Source organism: Anas platyrhynchos, chromosome 15 (assembly GCF_047663525.1).
Source record: "Anas platyrhynchos isolate ZD024472 breed Pekin duck chromosome 15, IASCAAS_PekinDuck_T2T, whole genome shotgun sequence".
In the NCBI taxonomy this organism is placed as follows: Eukaryota; Metazoa; Chordata; class Aves; order Anseriformes; family Anatidae; genus Anas; species Anas platyrhynchos.
Window position 1 is genome coordinate 12,908,999 of NC_092601.1, and position 12,859 is coordinate 12,921,857.

The 12,859-nt window shown below is 38.4% G+C and overlaps 1 long non-coding RNA gene across 1 annotated transcript in view; it reads left to right on the forward strand.

Moving 5' to 3' along the window:
* Nucleotides 1-12,859, forward strand: part of LOC139998732 (uncharacterized) — a 54,071-nt gene that overhangs the window by 12,521 nt on the left and 28,691 nt on the right. The window lies entirely within an intron of this gene.

Genomic DNA, 12,859 nt, shown 5'->3' on the forward strand with positions numbered 1-12,859 from the left:
AAGAAAAGACAACCTATACCATCACTGTTTCTTTGTTTTGCATAGTGGGAGAATGCAAGGCGGAAAGCTTGTGATCTACTGGCAGCATCACCTTCCTGGTGCGGTCGTAAAAGCCTATGTATTTTATAGATAAAATATATTGAAGCTAACAGTGGTGGCATTTACTTCAACATTGTACATTTTTATGCTTTGGCTCAGAGATGAAAATGAAAAATAGATTAAGCTGTAGTATATTGTTGATTCATGCTCAGTATTGTACCCAGTCTCCATATAACAGAGGTTTTGAGCAGGTTCTGTGCTCCGACAGTTTCACAGCTCAAATCAATTTGGCAGATCTATGCGAAGTGCGAGAAGCTAATAAGTTTTGTTCATCTTTAAAGTAGCTTTTGCGTCATTCTGTCTGTCCCCTCAAATGCTTTTCTCACCTTGACGCAAATGATGAGCTTTGGGTCAGAGGAATCTAATGCTAATTAACATTTCGGTCATAGAAAGATGTGCAAATGCAAGAAGAGAATAGATATGCCAATGTTGATCTAAAATGTAGAAGGTAGGAGTGCATTGCTGAGGTATCTTACATCTGAATAAAAAGGAGGACCTTTGTTTTTTTATCTAGAACTGAAATGGATAGACCTTTTGGCACTCAGCAATGGGCAGTTATACAAGTAGTATTCAACTTTGATATCTATGTACAATTTAGATATTATTTGTATTTTAAAAGATAAAAGATGTGCTAGCATTTTTGGAACATAAATTGAAAACATTTCAGTGCTTGTAAGAATATCTCAGTATAACAAAAATACACTGTGATAACTTTAAAAAATATATATATCATGTTTTATTCTTGTTTCTCTAAACTGGTAATTCATTGTCTATTTAAGAAGGAAGTCCTTAATCCCTGATCTCGCTTGCTTTTTCCAATGCTTTTGTAGTTGTCTGGATCTGTAGTGAAATCCACTTGCATGGAATCAAGTCTAAAGTTAGAGCCACATTTGAGTTTGAATTTTTTTTTCCCTTCTGGTTATGGTCCAGGACAAGGGAAGAACCTCATATATTTTCAGAGCAGGAGCCAATTGGTTATAGGCATAAAGAGTGGAAGGACAGCATCCTGTCGTGTCCAGCTCTCAGCAGTACCTGCCAGTGAGCTTATCTTTGTTGTCAGCTCCTCAAGCTTGCCAAGCAGCGTGTCTGCTTGTTCTGCTGTGACAAAGATGTGTAAGATAGATCTCCCAGTCTTTGTCTTCTCCAGACTTTCTTTGGGGTGATGCTTTGTCCATGATATGAAATTTGTCTGTTGTATCCTCTCCACTGGTGGGCTTGGAAATTTGCACACTGCCACTGTTGAGACAGGAGAGCAGGAGAAAGGCCCCAGGTCTACATCTGGGTGGAAGGTCGTGTTTGCTGTAACCTGCCTCCATCTCTTTGTTCTTATTTTTCAGTCTCTATTACAAAGTATAAATACTTGTGTAAGTATAAATATATGCTTAAGTATTGGCATGATGCAGACTAAAACACAGAGGTGGCATTTGAAGGGTGAGATAACTTCTTGCACTGTAGAAGATACTACCCTAGTAAAAAGCTACTGCATGGTTTGTTTTCTGTAAGATGCTGCATGGAGGTGGTGTGATCCCACCTGAGTCTCAGCACTGTGCTGCTCTTTCCCACTGGCTCACCCCAGGTACCCTCCTGGACAGAGCTTTACCTGGGCTCTACATCGCTTTTTGTAAGTGACCTGGCACCGAAACCTGGGTGTTACTTAATCTGCCTCAATAGACTTACTGTGATAATGCGTTATCTTTTATTTCTTCAGGAACTGCTGAAGCTTTTTCCTGCACTGCTTCTCATCTCTGTGTTAAAGCCCCTCCTTGCATGCTTTGCCCAGCTGTTGCATGAATAACCTCCTTGGCAGTGTACGTTTGGGGAAAAGTTTGCAAAAGGAAGTCGTAAGTGTTTGGGAAATGTTTAAACTGAGAACAGTTTTGCAAGTTTCCCTTGGAGGTTTAAGTCTGATAAACTTACAGAACTGGAATATGTTTTTCAATTTATATTGGAATAATGCTTCATTTTCCTTATTATGGACTTTTTAAATCTCCAAGGGTAACATTTCTCTATCAACGTCTTCTTTACAATAAGCCCAAGCGTAGCCATTGACCCTGAGAATTTTCAATGGGAGAACAGGGGAGGCAAAAAGTGCAATTTCAGCCCCCGTGTACCAGCCATCTCTTAATGTGCCAACTGTCACAACCTCCAGTAACTCTGAGGAACTCTGGTCTTTGAATGATATGAAGTCTAGAAATGACATATATTTTGAATGTGTTATAAAATGACAGCTAATGCATTTCAATTATTCAGGAATATAATGTCAGATCCAAAAAGAATTCTAAGCTGATTAAATTTAGCCATAGTGTAGGCTCTCCTGTCTAAAATTGTGATCCTAAAACATCATGAGACCTCAACTTCAGGACACCTGAAGCTGCTGTTTTTTTCAGTTATAAGTGACTGCGAAAAATATTTGAGATTCATTATTACCGGGTATAAGGAGGGGATGAACTAGATAATAACTTTCTAGTGATTCATGAAGCCAGCTGTGAGAGGAAAGCATTAGAATCTAGACCTTATTCTTGGTGCTGTTTCTATATTTTATCTGGTTACTTTTTGCTTATGGAGTAAGTTTTTTAACATGAAGTACAGGAACAGCCGATACTCCGACCATAATAATTTTTGCATGGGAGATGTCAATTATGGCTTTAAGTTACTTCACCTTGAGGCAGGTCTCAAGCCTGGGAAGCAACTACACCACTGATACGCTTTTAGAGGCTTTTTAAAATAACCTTGCTGTGAGTTGTGTTCTAGCTAAGGAAAATTATCACTTAAAAGAAAACTTTAAGACTGTTCTCACTTTAGCAGTGTAATTTTAGGGTAACTCCACAGGTTTGAGTTGTTTCAAAAATGGGCCCAGTAGGCAAATTTAATTTTGTGTCTGTTTAAAGAGGAGTCAGCAGGGACTGAGCTCAGTCATGGTGTGGAGGCTGTTTGCTCAACAGCTAGTGGAAAGTATGGAAGAAGTATGCTGAAGAGAGATGTTCTTCAAGGTGTTATAGAAATGTTAGCTGACACTTCATTCATTTGGTTTGACCCAAGAGGGAAATACTTACTCAGCTGGGAGTAAAATTGAGAAACTGGGAAAAGAGAAATAAGGGAAAATGAAGAAATTAGGCTTCAAAACCTAGATTGTGATAAATGCCTAGTGGAAGTTTTAGTGGAATTCTTACAAAAGTTTTGAGAGTAACAGTTACAGCAAGACCGTAATTCCCTATTACCAGTTGTACCTTTGAATCTCTGGTACAGATACTCAGGTTTGCAGTTACCCTTTCAAAAGATAACAATTTGTATTAGGAAAATATGAAGAATTGTTGAGAGCCAGGAAAGCAGTTGAGAATAACGTACAAGATAACACAAACATGTTATGTATGTATTTATGAGTGATATTTATATAAAGTAATTCAAGGGACAAATCAGCATAGCTTCTATAAAGCTAAATCACAGCTTTCCAACTGCTGCAAGTTCTTGAAGGATTTAATGAAACAGACAAAAAGAGAACTCGGAGCTAGAATACATTTACACATTTGGAGGGCTCTGTATACAAAGTTATTAAGGAGAATTGGAGCAACTAAGGTGGGGGAAAGTTCTGCCAGGTTTCAAAATGCATGAAGTGGTAGGAAAAAAGAAGTCTGGCTGGAAAGGTCTAGAAAAAAAGTCAAGCATTGGGGTTCCCTGAGGCTTCACCCACCAGCTGTTATAGTGCTGTGTTATCTTTCTGGAGTAAGGCTGAGACATGGTGTGCCGATACTTTGTAATGCCACACATTTATTTAAATTAGGCAATATTAGAGAAGATTGCTGAGGGCTCCATGAGAATGTAATAGGACTTGGTAATAAGATGTCAGATTAAATTCAATTTAGAAGAGTGCATGGGAATTAAAATATGAATGACTTCAGCATGCTCAGTTCCAAATTAATCCTTAAGAAAAGCGTATATTATATTGGATTATTTGAGAAACAATGTTTTGATTAACTAAAGCTCACAGTAAAAAGCTCAATACAGGCACAGATATTTTAAAGTTGTCTGGGCTTGATTACTGATCACTGGCTATACTGATTCCATGAAGTGGTCCAGGTGCATGGGGCCCTGCCAGAATCGTGTGGCTTCATACCAGCACAAAAGTGTCATCATGGTGGACAGCTTGGCAAGCCCATGCCTGGCTTGTAGTTTTTAAAAGGAAATTTTGGATGTTAATATACATTTTTTTTCCCCCCTGAAAATGAGAAAAAATAAATACATCCCAGCTATGTTTAGAACGTGATCTTTGTGGATGTTTTCTGTTACGCCAACTAGTTACAATAATAGGCTGTTTCACAGCTCCCCAAATCAGCAAAATTTAGTTCCATGGAGTCACAAAAATTATAAATATTTTAGATTTTTGGGAGAGGGGGAAGAGCAAGTACATGCTCTTCTCAGAGAGGGAAGGGGAATGAGGAGCCTTTGAAGAATGACTGACACAGCCTACATATTGGGCAGGGAGGTGTCACTGGCCAGCTAACATGAGCTGGCTGAGCATTGCTCACTTTGAAACCCGCAGATGTGACTTAAAGCAATGGACCAGGTTCTTCTGTCTTCCCAGGATCCATCTTCTGGGGTGAGAGGGGTTACTTAACTCCAGTTTTTATAAAAGGTAATGGTGCCATATCTCTTTGGGTCTGGAATTGGCTCTAGGCTACTTGTTCAGGAGGAGGCAGGCTGGGATTCCTCTCCTTTCCTACTGCTGAAGATCTAGATCAGGGATGCTGTGGTCACGGGACTGTGTGGTGAGCAGCCAGTGCATTATCTTCTTTGGTCTGCAGAGCTGGGCCACGATGGAGCTAGGAAAATGGGCCCAGAGCAAAAGCATAGACTGCAGTTCCTGATTCTGCAATCTGTTTATCAGAGAGTTATCTGGGCAGGGAGTCACTGGTCAGAAACTGGAAGTAATCCGGGGACCTGGGAGTGCAACCAACAATTTTTTCTCCCTTGCTGAGTTCCACTCTGAGGGGTGCTCCTGCTGTCCCTATGAGTGAGCAGTCACTGTGAGGGGCTTTTGCAGAGAGTTAGGCAGAATGGCAGCATCGTTATTTATAATTTCTGAATTGTATTTTCCTAGGAATAGACAATGAAATGCCTCTGAACCTACCAGAGTTTTGGTGTTCAAGACATGAGTGTTAATTGAATTTAGGTGCTGATATTTTTACTATTGCAGGAGAACAGATTTCTGGGTTGTATTGGATTTAACCAACCCCGGGAAGGCTATTCCCATAAAGACATGTAAGTTCCCAAGTGTCAAGCTGCATGAGCTTGATGCAGCCCTACAAGTACGTGGTAATACTGTAAGCATCAATTTTCACTTTCCATATGAAAAAAGATGGCTGAATTCATGTCTCTGAATGCTGAAAAGTAACAGCCCTGAACTGCAACCAAGAGAAGGAAATTTCAGCCTCATGATGAAAACCAGTATTTTTCAGCCTTGTTTAACTCTGTTTCTTTCCTGAAATGACAAGAAACTGTGCTGCAGATGCGAAGCATGGGATCACCTACAAGATTCACAGATTTGCAGGTTATAATGAAAATTCTGCTATAATCTGTATATTGTGGCTGCTATCAATGTCTGCTGTAAGAGTACTTACTTAGAACTCAGCTGTTGCAGATTTGACCCTAGGTCTTTTGTAACTTCTCTGCTCGTATATAGCATAGCTCCTCTGGAGAGCAAAGGCAAATCCAATTTAAAATCTTGTCTGAGAAATGATGTTATCTTTAAACAAACAAACAACAATATAAACAGAGTTAGATAGTACTCAGCAATCTGATTTTTGTGATGCCTGTTGCTCCTTGCTATATTGGGTATTTATATGAGGAAGAAAGTGTTTTTACATGAACCAAAACACAAGTTTTTTGGATTGTAAAACCCTTTAAAATTTCACCAGGAACTTCTGATGTCATGTACACGTATATGTAGGCATTTTATACATGTTTATTTGCCATTTGGCTCCTTACAACTTTTTAAAGTATCCTGAAAAAGCCGCAGATGTTGTAGGATAGTAAAATTACCACAGGCAAACATAACTAATAAAATGATATAATCTTTAATTTTAATTAAATAAAAATAAAAACCAGATGGTTGCATACATATTGTATTCCCTTTGATTTCTCATTTGCAGTTGTAGTATAAAGATCTCTTTTAGGTTGTTCCCGTCCTGTCATTTATTTATATGAAAGTAATTCATGGTAAGCCTAAGAAGTGCAAAGTATGGACACTGGATGTTAGTGCCTGCATTTTGTTACCATCTTTCATGTTTAACGCGTTGAATCTATTAATATCAAACACAGTCTATAGAAATAATGGAGAGCTGATACCACAGTGATGATGGGGGGGGGGGAGGGGTGGACACAACACTGATTAAAAGGAAATTAAAAGGTCATTCATTTGGGAATTAATGGTATTAAATCTGCAGCGATTTACATAGTACAGAAATTAATTTTTTGATTGTCTTCAGGTCTTTGAAGATATTTCTATCCCAGAAAACTCTGCAGACTATACTAATAATGAAAAGCTAAGTGATTTGGAAAAGTATTTTCTTCTGGTAGAAACTTTCAATTCAGAACTCCAGGGAAAGAGCTTCCCAATTTGTAGAATAGGAAGAAGGAAGAAGCAGTGCTGCTGATCTGATTCATCAATAGATAACACAGGGGAGATATAATATAATAAGCTATTTAATATATAATGTATATGCTATATAATATAATAATAAAGCAACAGCACCAAAAGGGAGGAACAGATTTTGATGTTTGCACAAGGAAAGAAATAACGACAGTCGTGAAAAATCGTAAGTTCAGAAAGGAATTTCTAAACAGAATTTTGGCTGAGGAGGAATTATAGTCTTATGACTGTGAAATCTAAGAGAGGAATTGTAACTCTTGTCTGGCATTAAGCAATGAATTTAACTGCCTGCTCAGTTTTCCTGTCTGATGCCATATTGTTTGGATAATGCACAGCGCCTGTGCTGGTAGTTTGTCATCAAAACACTAATGCAAGGTCCAAGTATGGTACTGCCAGTCTCAGGCACTCTGAAGCAAGACAGATTTCCCAAAATCAAAGGGCTAGCTTAAAATGAAACACAAGGCTTTAAACTTGTTTGGGGTTATTTTTATTTTAGGTTTTAAAATGGAATTTCAGAGGAGAGATTAGTAACAATGCTAGGATGGGGCTGCATATTGAATTTAATTTATGGAACCTTATATAAGGGGTAAACATTTTGGCCTGGTTTATTTTAAAACTTGCAGAGTTTGGATTTTAATCCAGAGAGAAAATGGGTTTCAAAGTCAGTATTGTGTTCAGGCTCACCTCTAGACATGACATACATTTTTCCAAGTCTTAAGAGCATGCAGACTGCAGAGATATATATAGTTGAGATTATAAATGTAACGCAGAGTGTGACAGTTTTTGCAGAAACTTTTCATTGGTTTTATTTGTTGATACTTTACTGAGTACGTGTGCCTTTATACATTTTAAGCAACTGAATATATTTAATCGATGCATAAGAGCTTAATTAAAATGAAGAGAATGACAGTCCCAGTTAGATCATGATGGGATTAAAAAGGAAGGCCAAAACATAGTTATGGACAAATATTGGGAAACTTCCTACATATTCATAAAATTGTCACTGCGGTGTGTTCTGAAACTCCACATCCCTTAACCACGAATCTTAGCACTTCTGGTAATGTCAGCCACGTAACTGTAACGCAACTCTGACCCTTAAAATGTGCTGCCTTACATATACACATTGATTTGCTGTCTGCTGAGAAAGTAATAGCTTGCTTATTGTCCGATGACAATTCTGGCATTCTTGTCATTTTCTGTTGGTTTATCATTGCTTACCTGCTGCGTAACACTCTCGGAGAGGACTTCGGCTTTCTGCAGTTCTGCAGCAATCTTCTTGTAGTTCTTGGAGTCCCGTTTGTACGCCACGTGAATTATTCCCTGTCAGTAGCCATTTACGCTTGGGCTGTAGTGAGACTGTTCACCTTGTCAAGTGCTTATCACCAGGTAATGTGAAAAGTTCTGTATTTTAGAGAGGACATTGATCACTTCCGTTCTGTGCTAATAATAACTCTTTTCAAAACACCATGGATAAAGGATGTCCCACATTTTTTCATTGCTGGCAAGAGAACTATGCCTACTCATTGCAGTTAATTTCTGCTATGGTTGTAGCATCTTACACTAATGAAGCTCAGTCTTAATTTTTAGTTATCTCTGGATGTTTAAAATTTTTTTTGAACTGTGTTTAATCTAAGGTTTTGGTGCCATCTAGAAGGACATTGCTTGCCTTTTCCAAATGTTCACAGAATTGTAAGGAATTCTGTGCTTTTGTACTTTCTTCCACCAGTACAGCTACATGTGTCATTTACATCCAAATAACGTGTGACCAGCTTGCTTTGCAGCACAGAGGCTCAGTATAGTCTGCTTATTGGTACAGATCTGAATATTCAGTGGGAATTCAGTTCTTATGGTTTCTGTGTTCTTTGACCTGTGACACTGTGAATCTTGTGGCCCACAGATGTTTTCCAAGTTGTGTTGTCCCTGTTTATGCCTATTTCGTTTGCTTCATGGAGCTCATATTGCATCCTTTTCATCTTCAGACTCCATGGAAATAATTCTGGGGGCTGTTCAAATCATGAGCATCAAATCCGCCTCACACTCAGTTCCTCTACTTACCAGCATCCAGGTCTCACTCTGTGCAGGTGAAACTAGCAGTACCACAGGAGGCTGCAGCCCTGCATTAGCTCCTGTTCCAGCTTTGCAGTCTCTCCTCGCCTCTCCAGCCCTGGTGGCAGGCACAGCGTTCAGGCAGTAAGTTGGTTTGGGGAGCGATCTCAGCTCGCTAATTGGGATCTGTCATATGGCCGTGTTCTGCTGCTACAGAAAGAGTTGGGTCAGCTCCAGGGGAGATGGGAGGCACAGGGTGGGAATGAGCCTCTTCCCATCAGCTTTGCTTTTATGAATGGATTTGTTAGGCCGGCCAGCAAGCAGGAGATGTTCTCCAAGGAGGCTGCAGAGGTGGCCGGAGCTGGGTTGAGTGGGTTCTTAGATTTCAGAATTGCTCTACATTGTACATTGATACCTCAACAGTTTTTGCCATTGACAACAAATGTCTGAAAACATCATGCTTAAAAAGGTTCTCTCTCTCTCTCTCTCTCTCTCTGTCTCTTTTTTTTTTTTTTTTTTAATGAAGACAGGGCTGCTGAGATCAGATCTGCAATTGAGCCATTATAGTACTACCATGTAGGCAGGAAAGGAATTTATTTCACTTTGCAGTCTCTTTCAATTTGCTTTGAGGAAGCACAGAAGTGTAGCTCTATTCATACCCAAAACAATGTGTTGTACCAGTATCATATACACTTTAATTGTAATTTTGGATGATGTTTAAAAACATGAGCAATACCTTTGTTATTCACACACTTATTCTTTGCAAGTTTGTTTTCCCGTAAAAAACACTGTAAGAACATTGTAAGAAATAAAACATAGTGAAGTAAAGTAGCCAGAACTAGCATGGCTATGACTGCACTGAGAAAGATGCCATGTTCATTTGGGAATTACCCTGTTTCTACTGCTGTTAAGTCTCTGAACATGTCCATGGTGATATATATACTTACATTTACAGAACTCTGAACAGTGTCTAACTGAGTTTCAGACTTATGTAGTTAATAAAAAAGCCAATTCTCTTCAGACAGCCTGGAATTCTTATTAAATGTGTAAGTTTCCTTTTAGGCAGCAGGTTTCTACATACTAGAGGCCTCAGGCTAAAGCAAAAAGAAAAGGGAATTTGTATATGTTGGTAAGTGTAATGCAGAAAGGAAAATCTCCTTCTGCTGCCAGGGCTTCAGCTAATTCAGTTGTAGGGTGTTCCCTGCTTTAGGAAGGGCAGCTAAGAAATACAACTTGTGGAGAACATCATTCTATTTCAGGCTCTCTCAAGTAGTTACTGTACTTTTAATTAGAAAAAGCAGTGAAGGGGGGAAAGCGACTGCTGCTTCTTAGTAAACAATTTTATATGTCCTGCACAAAGAGCAATGAAGTCCAATTGAGAATTTTCCCTAGAACTAATGGGACTAGTTGTAGAAATGATACTTAATATGAGAAATGAAAAAACGAGGTCTGAACTAATAAAGCCTCACAGTAATGCTGTGCGTTGTGTTGTTTCTTACACAGCTTGGAAACCAAGGCAAAGAGAAGTTCTACAACTTGAATATACCAGGGGTTTTGTGGTAGAGCCAGGAAGTGAATCCAGATTATTAATTTTTGACAATGTCTTCCATCCCACTTAGAAAACAACTTTTTATAATGCTTCGAGGCGGTAAAATCATTGATATATTTGTGATAAAAAATGCATGTTGACAGCATTGTCTTATTTCAAAAGCAGAACTGAATCAAATGCAGTAATACAATAAAAGCTGCACTTCTAAATAGGATGCTCTTCACAGCAATACCAGAGTACTTGTAAAACCTACTAAAATCAGATTTTTCTTTAACTCAATTCAGAGAGGGTATTGCTGAAAAGATACTCAAAAATGAAGTGCTGCTGCGGGCTTTGCCATTCAGCTTAATTGCTTTCATTTCCAGGCCAAGTGGCTCTCCTGATTTCTGCATTGTTTCCCTGTGCCTAATGAATAGCTAATATTAATTCCTCATGGAACCGATCCTGTATAGCGGAAGATAGGAGGGCATGTGGGGATGGATGGTTTAAAATGGCTCAGCCTACCTGCTGATGGGTGGTCGAAGTGACAGCAAATATCTCGCCAAATAATTAGGAGATGCCTGCATATCACTGGCACTTCTGGCTAAGGCTGACTACTGCTAGGTGCCCAACACAGCAGTAGTTCTTGAAGCAGTTTCTGCTGTGAATACACACGTGACAGTCCTTATCTAGAACGTAAAAGTTAAAAAGTGCTTTGGAACCTCATCACTGGAATACTGTGTAGGGGTTTAAATGGGAGGAGCAGAATCATTGTTCTGGTAGAGACTTTGCAGATGACGGTAGCAGAAGCAGGAACACTCACGAAAGGTGCAGAGTCTTATGGAGTGGTTTGCTGAGAAACTGGATGTGACAACACTAGTCAGTCTAAAAAAATAACAGCCCACAAGTTAAAACAGTGGAACAGCTTTTCCTTAAAGTGTGGTGATGAAGACAAACAGACGAATGTAGGAGGAATAAAATAAATCAGCTGTTAACACCCTCTTTGAAAGCACTTTTAAAAGAAAATAAAATTACTTTTTAGGGCTTTTGAGAAATACTTTCTTCTTTTCATCTTTTTAAAGAAGAAATTAAAGTATCTTTTGATTCTGTACATAATAAAATATATATAAAAAAAGCTGCCCAATTCTGTGAGTATTTTCACATAATAAGAAGTGTTGTGTCAAAATGACAGCTGTTAGTTTTGAGAACAGATATCCTTCAGCCCTATTTTTAACAAATGCAGTAAGATGACTTAACTGCTATCAGCTATCACGACTTTGGCCTCTGGTCCAAATCCATTTCATGCAAAACTTTGAGGAGGAGATGGGCTTTATGCTGGGAAGAGAAAATTAACAAATTTGAGAGCGTACTCCAAGTTTGAGGGTTCTGTGCCAAAAACAGTTTTTAACTTTCTGCCTAGACTTTACAAATCAGCACCAGCAGCTATAATTGGACTAGCAAACAAAAAAGAGCACAGCATAAATAGTCCTGATACAAGATGCTCAATAATGACAGTTCACATAAACAAACGATCCCAGAATCTTTTTTTTTTTCTTTTTTTTTTTTTCTTGCACCTTATTTCCATCCTATTTCTACCAAAACAAATGGTAGTATTGTTTTGGTTCTTATAACCCGTTAAACCCCAGAAAATCAGGGTTGTAAGCAACTACAGCATACATAAAGTAATTTAGATGGTACTCTGTGCAGTATTAAAAATTATAATCATGCAATGAAGTGATGTAAACTCCAGTTCTGAAGAAACAAAGGACAAATAAAGTGACTACAGCAGGGCTCAAAGCAGAATACACTAATCAAAACGTCCCCAGAGTTCAGAAATGGGTATAGCGGTAGGGTTTTGCTTACTTCAGGTGTGATGAGAGTACCTGTTTAATTTTGAAATAGAAAATACTGTTCCATTTTATTTTTTGAAACAAAACATTTAAAATTGAGTATCAAGACAGTAATTTGCTTCTTCATTCTAACTCGTAAACTCACAGGTTGATAATTAGTTTGCAGCAACTGTCAAATGATTGAGTGGAATATTTTTACCTGCCTGTGCTGATGAAAAGGGAAATGGTTATATTTTCTGATCTTGAGGACCTCAGAAGCTGTATAACTCCTTTAAACAATTGTGTTGCTGCAGCCTATTGGGTACTTATGAAACTTCAGCAGCTTAAAATTACTTTCCAATCTTCATGTGCTGTATTTTTGTTATAGTAGTAGTTGTTTTTTTGAGGGGGTAGTGTCTCCTGTTTCAGTTTGTTTTCAATGCAGATGTGTCATGGCATCATTTTACAATTTGTGGTATTTAAGATAGTATTCCTTCCTGCATCCATATTTATTTTGGAATAATTAATAGAAGGGAGACATACCAGGATCACAAATAAACACCTTTTAAAATGCTGTTATAGACTCAATTTTCAAAGGATGTGGCTAAACAAATTAATATTTATTTTTTATCTTCAGGATCCCTGAAAGTAGAAATCATAGACCTGCCTGAGCAACGAGGGAGGTTTGAAAAAGGAAATAATAATTTGTCT